A 6,393-nucleotide genomic window follows, 5' to 3' on the forward strand; every position below is an offset into this window, starting at 1 on the left:
TAGTTATTTCTGTTATGTTTCTTTTGATACGGTGATTGATTGACAAAATGTAAGTTTGCATATACAATTCAATAGCTAAATTATTATAAATGATGAATGAAAATTAATTAATTAAATAACTGAATTGTTTATAATCCCGGGTGAAATGTATTAAAATATACTGTAGGTATATATTTGTGGGAGCATAATACGTTTTTAGACACAATTATGTACATTTATTAAGAAATTATTATAAAATATTATTATATATTTAAAGACCAAATAAAACGACTAGGAACCTATATCAATCAACCAAATAATAGTGTTACTTTTAGGTTTCTGTTGATACAGTGATTGATTGACACAACTGGACAATGCCTGCTACACTGGTGAACGTAGACGCATCAAGCTGTGCAGTCCTGGGTGATGATTGGTCGTCTCCAACTCCAACCCAGACATTTATGATCCACATGATGTTCTTATCATGCTCAATTTCCATCTCAATGTTATTCTCTCTCCAAGCTATTTGCTAGGACAGTCACTCGAGACTCATACGAATCAGTTTCCTTTGCAAATATGAAATGTGCTTTCCAGGCACGTCTACAGTTTTATTCTGATTTCCCAAAGGAGCCTCTGTGGATCTCATCTCTTGCTGTGTATGCTTGCACGCTTCGCTCTTACCACATTACATACTTGTTGATGAGGGCTCGAGCACAAACTTGCTTACAGAGACATTTTAGATATCTGATGTCATATACGGTGCCACTCGCCATCTCCCTGACGGTTATTTATACTTTGTTGATGTACTATACAGAAGGAAAACTAGAATATACTTTTCTCCAATTGATACTGAGACGGTGAAAAATTTCCAGGATCATCACTAATGTGCAAGTGCACAAAAGAACGATAAAATGTCATCATCTCTTTTACAAATGCAAATAATAGTGCAGTGTACAGTTTAAGTTACGCTCAGTTTTTTGGCAGTCGATGCACTTGTAATTTTCAAGTCTGCACATGGCAGTCAGTTGATATGTGGTTTGGTTTTTGCTGGAGCACCAAATACCAAAGTAACCACATTAAAAAAAAATCATACACTGTCCTCTGGGTTGGGGGTTTCCCTTCCTTGCCAAGGTGCCACTGAAGGCCAAGGCCCTAATGATGACCATAAACACCATGCACTGGGCCACACTCTCTGGGGTCGCTGGACACGAGGGTAAAATAATCACGTGAATGAATGGTTTGAATCTTTGGGAGAAGTGTGATTGAAAAAAATGTTACTTGCATTATCTGGCTCTAAGGAGTAGATGTAAATTGGTTAGATATTGCAGCCATCTTAGATTATACCTTCTCTTCTTACATGCTTCTTACATGCAAGTAAGTAAGTAAGTAAGTCATGGTTATTTCTTAAGCGCCTTTATAGACCAGGGTCACAAAGCACCTTAACCATTAAAAACACTACACACTATATACTATGAAAAGGCCAAGACACATAAGACAAACACAGGAGTCCCAGAAAATAAAGGAAAAGCACAAATAAGAATATCTTAAGATGTTTGTTGAAGGAGTCAGTAGATCATCAAACACAGAGATCGTTCCAAAGCTGAGGAGCAACAGCCTGGAAGGATTTCTCTCCTCTGGTCCAGGAGCGTGTTCAGGAACCATCAGTAGATTCTGATCCACAGACCTCAGAGGGTGTAAGTCTGGATCAGTTCACTGATGGAAGGTCTGACCATGAATAGATCTGAAAGTAAGAATCAGAATTTTAGAGTTGATCCTGAAAAAAACTGGCAGCCAGTGAAGAGTTTTAAGGATTGCAGAAATGTGAGTTCTTCTACTAGAGCAGGTCAGAATTCTGGCTGCAGAGTTTTGTATCAGCTGCAGGTGAGACAGCTCCTTCAAGTTTAGACACCAGAATAAACTGTTACAATAGTCTAAACGAGAAGACACACGCATGGATTACAAGCTCCAGATCGTGTTGTGACATCAGATCGTGTTGTGACAGTTACATGCTTGGAATACTAAAAAGTACAATCGTGAATCGATTCTAAGCAAAAATAAATACCCAGGTAAAGGAGTAGTTGTGGTTAACACTTGGTTCCTGTTCCATTTTGACTTCATTGGTGTTGTACAGTCAGTGGTGTAAAATAAAGACAGATACATTCAGTAAAGTTGTTTGGACAAATCCCTTGGAGCCGGCGGCACTGTGTTTACTTTGAAATCTGATTAGGTACCCTGTCTGACCGGAGTTGTCTTTACCTCACCCTGAATAACTCTGTGCAGATGACTTGCTTGCATTTTGCCTCTGATGGCCTCACTCAGTTCAACCTCTTGACCTCACGAGGACCCGGAGGATTTCGACACGCTCTTCTTCCTCTGGCTGTGGCACCAAGAAATATATTCAGGCTAGTCGTCTGCTAATTATACTTTTCACTCCATATTAAGATAACGTTTATATTAATGTGAGAAGTACTTTGTAATGTAGCATTTTAAAAGAATTAATAGCAGTAGTGTCTTTGCTATGTCCTTCAGGAATCTAGATTAAATGTCAGTATTTGAATTATCATTGTATCTATCAAGGAAACCAGGAAACGTTGCAGAAACAAAAGCTATCAATTAGACCTTTTCTATATAATGTATATAATATCTTGAATATTTATCCATATTTCTATATATACATAATAATATAAATGACAAAAAAAACACTTTTTTTGTTATTGTAGTAGTATCAGTAAAAAGGGAAAAACAAGTATTTGACTATACACATTTTTCGTCATCAATTTCAATGGTCATTTTTCAGTCATGCACCTTCCTATGCATTCTACAACTTTTTTAAATAAAGAAATCAACAAATATTTTAGTAACTAAAATATGCATTTATTTGTACATATTCCTCCCTTTGCACAGCAAGTAAAATAGAGTAGATTTATTACTCAGTTCAATAAATGTAAGTGACTGTTAAATTATTTTTCACAGATTTAACTTTTGTGTTTAAAGTTGGGCAACAAAACGGCTGTGAAATGTAGAACATTAATGAACTGAAATATATAATAATAATAATATAACATTTTACATAAATATATATACATATATATATATACAATATCTATTTTTTTTATTTATAAACCCCATCCACCACATGGTCTATTAAGTTCGTCATGCTAGATTTGATTCTAACAATATTCTACTTCCGGATTAAGTTAAAGTCAAATATGTTTCCCGTTTTATAGAATCTTGCCTTTATTCTCATTTCCCAGCACAAACAGGACACTCGAGACGACTCTTCCGTTCTCTTCTTCAAACACAAACTCGTCCATCTTCAAGAGTATTGCAGTATAGTTATGGAAACTGGTCGCAAAACATACATTGGATCAGATATAGCGGAGTTTGTTAACCATTGATTTGCGCCCCACCAACATGTTCATTTTTCTAAAACAAAATGTATTTTTCGGGATGGAAAAAATCCAAAAAGCATAACATTAAGTTCATATTTCACTTTTCGTTTCTGCTAAGAGCGGTCAGGACCACAAGCTTGGAGATAGCTGCATGTTCTCAATAATGTCAGGCTATCAAGGAAAATTGCAGAGTCAATGTGAAGTTATGCATGACAAGCAGCTCACTGACAGTAAAGGAATTATTGATTGATCTCCACGGTTCTCAACGGCTGATGTTTTGAGCTCTTCCCGTCTGGTTAACATTGCTCTGTCACTGCATGCTTACCAGTAAGTTTGCATTGTTCTCTGGCCCATGGTCCCGCAAAATAACCTTCATCCATTTGCTTTTGAGTCCTAAAGTGCTAAGTCAGGAGTGTGGTGTTGCACAGAAGCGTGGGTTGCGGATTGATAACCTGAAACACACACACCGTGAGAGGTTATGTGCATTTTTAAGTCGAGGGAAGAGTCATTGGAATTCATATGAGCTGCTCTGGGCCTTGAGTCAAGATGCTAGGCTTTGCAGAATCAAGCAGAGTCATCTGTCTTTGGTCCGTATTGATTTTATATTTTGACATGTGAAGCCAGCAGTCGGTGTCTTTGGCAGTGTCGTCTTCTCTCCCTTGCTTCTGGACTGACCAAGAACACTTTAGGGAACAAAGAGCTGATTTTTTTTTTTTTTTTTAAAGGGCACCCAATGCGGAAACCCAACTCTCTTGACTTATTCACATGTTGTAAATGTTGAAGTCGTCCTCTTCAAAATGCAGTAGCTCATATATCATGACGTTGCTACGTTTTGAAGTTATTACTTTATAAAGTTGTCTCCCGTCTGAAATCTCGCCAAACGAGATTACGGTTTAAATTTAACATTCTGACATCACTCTGGTGCAGGTGTCCTCCCCTAGAAGCCCTAAATCAGTTAAGAACCTACATGTTAATCATGAAACAAAATAAATATTTATGTAAACATGGTGAGAGTTACTTCTGCCTTTAGGTGTTTTTGTAATGTGTACATTAAGCAGCAAACCTTATTTTTATTATTCGTTTTTAATGTACAAAACGGGAGTTTTAGGGGTTAGTTTGTATGTGTGAATGGCTGTCAAAGGCGCTATATAAATAGAGATTATTATTATTATTATTATTTACGTGAGTCCTTGAATGCAACTTGTGTCTTTGTGACCAATCAGAGCAGAGTGGGCGTGGTTGCTCGGACGAGACTTCTTCTCGGCCAAAGCAGCGCATTTTAAGTGGGCGGGGCTTAAGTGTATTTTCTAATGTAAATATATTTATTAAATGAGAGTTTTGTACAAAGAGAAAGTTTAATAGAGGTCCTAGAACAGTTTAAGAGACACTTCAATCAGCACATTAGGTGTCCTTTAATGAAATATTTGACAAAATGACTTTGAAACCCTTAAGAGTAATTCTGTTACAACATTTTTGACAAAACACACAAATAAAACCAAGATAACTTGTTAAAATACTTTCATACATATTTTCTATTTTGTACCAGGACTTTTCCTCAAAAGCATCATGTGAAACAAATATACTTTGATGGACATGATTCACGATTGTGTTTTCCCTTCCTTTGGTGCTTACTGGAAGTTTTCTTGAACTCTAAATCACAGTTTACAAGACAGCCTATCAAAACAAACTCCACTGTGGTAGTTCTTCAGTCAATAATTGAAAGGAATGTAACATTCGTCAGTCTTGTTTTACTATTCTGGGTAATATCCGATTTGATTTTATTAACGCACAATCAACCTCCCTGAATTAGATCATAGAAACAAAAACAATTCCCTATGACATGACCAGAACGTGATTTAATCTATATGCACCACAGAAAGAAACATTGATTCTCGTCTTCAAATGAAGATTGAAGTGAATTGGAAGGGACTCTGGATTCTTCTTGTTTCCTACTTTATTGTTAGACAAACCCAATTAATAATTTTTATCCATAATATCTCTTGGTTTTTTAAACGAGATTCTCAACCAAAGCTGGTTTTAATGAGGCTCTTTTGATGAAAATAGGTTTGCATCATAATCATTCACATGGATTTTTATTCAAAAGATGTCCCAAATCCTTATAAATGGGTCCAAAGTTACCCACAAAGCTATCAGAAATCTAAATGTATGCTTCCTCTTTGAGATGCTGTCATGTTGCCATGCATAGTCAAGAAGAACATCCAAGATCGTTGTGATTGTAACATTTCTTCTTGGACTTTAAAAACATTTTGTAAATCTTTTTACCACTATTAGGAGTACTTAGTTCAGTCTTGTTTTCAAAGGAAAGGGGATAATATTATTTTTTCCTTTCAAGATTATTTTACTTGAACAGATTCTCAATATTTCTTGGGTAGGAATGAGCCAACGACAACAGGCTTCACCACACTGGCCTAAACATTAACATAATAGAAAGACAATTCAAATTGAAGCTGGTTCCTTAGTTGCTCTTATAAACATATGATTATAATTCTGAAATATTTTACATATATATTTATATGAATGGCTGCCTTGGTTTGGTGGAATTGCTAATTTTGTGTGGTATCTTATTTATATTTGTATTTGTATTTATATTAATATTAATATTAGTATTTGTATTTGTATTTGTATTTGTATTTGTATTTGTATTTGTATTTGTATTCATATTTATATTCGTATTTATATTTGTATTTGTATTTATATAGTCTCTGTTTACTGAACACATTGTATCACATTGATGGTTACAAAGACAGAGTTATATATCAATTGTAATAATTGAGACTGTAAAAACTGTTTTTTAAATACATGACTTTCTTTTTATTGGGAATTGAAGACAAGTTTAACCTAGTAAATACTTTTCTGGCTGCTATTAATGATATATTGTGTTATGATGAGGCTTTTGTTCGCATATGAAAATACCTGTCGCCAATACCTGTGCTGACTCATTAGTTAGCTTCAAATGCAGAACATTTTTAACTCAACATATATATATTTTTAAAGTGTCAAT

The sequence above is a fragment of the Callionymus lyra genome, chromosome 13 (assembly GCF_982586985.1).
Source record: "Callionymus lyra chromosome 13, fCalLyr1.hap1.1, whole genome shotgun sequence".
In the NCBI taxonomy this organism is placed as follows: Eukaryota; Metazoa; Chordata; class Actinopteri; order Syngnathiformes; family Callionymidae; genus Callionymus; species Callionymus lyra.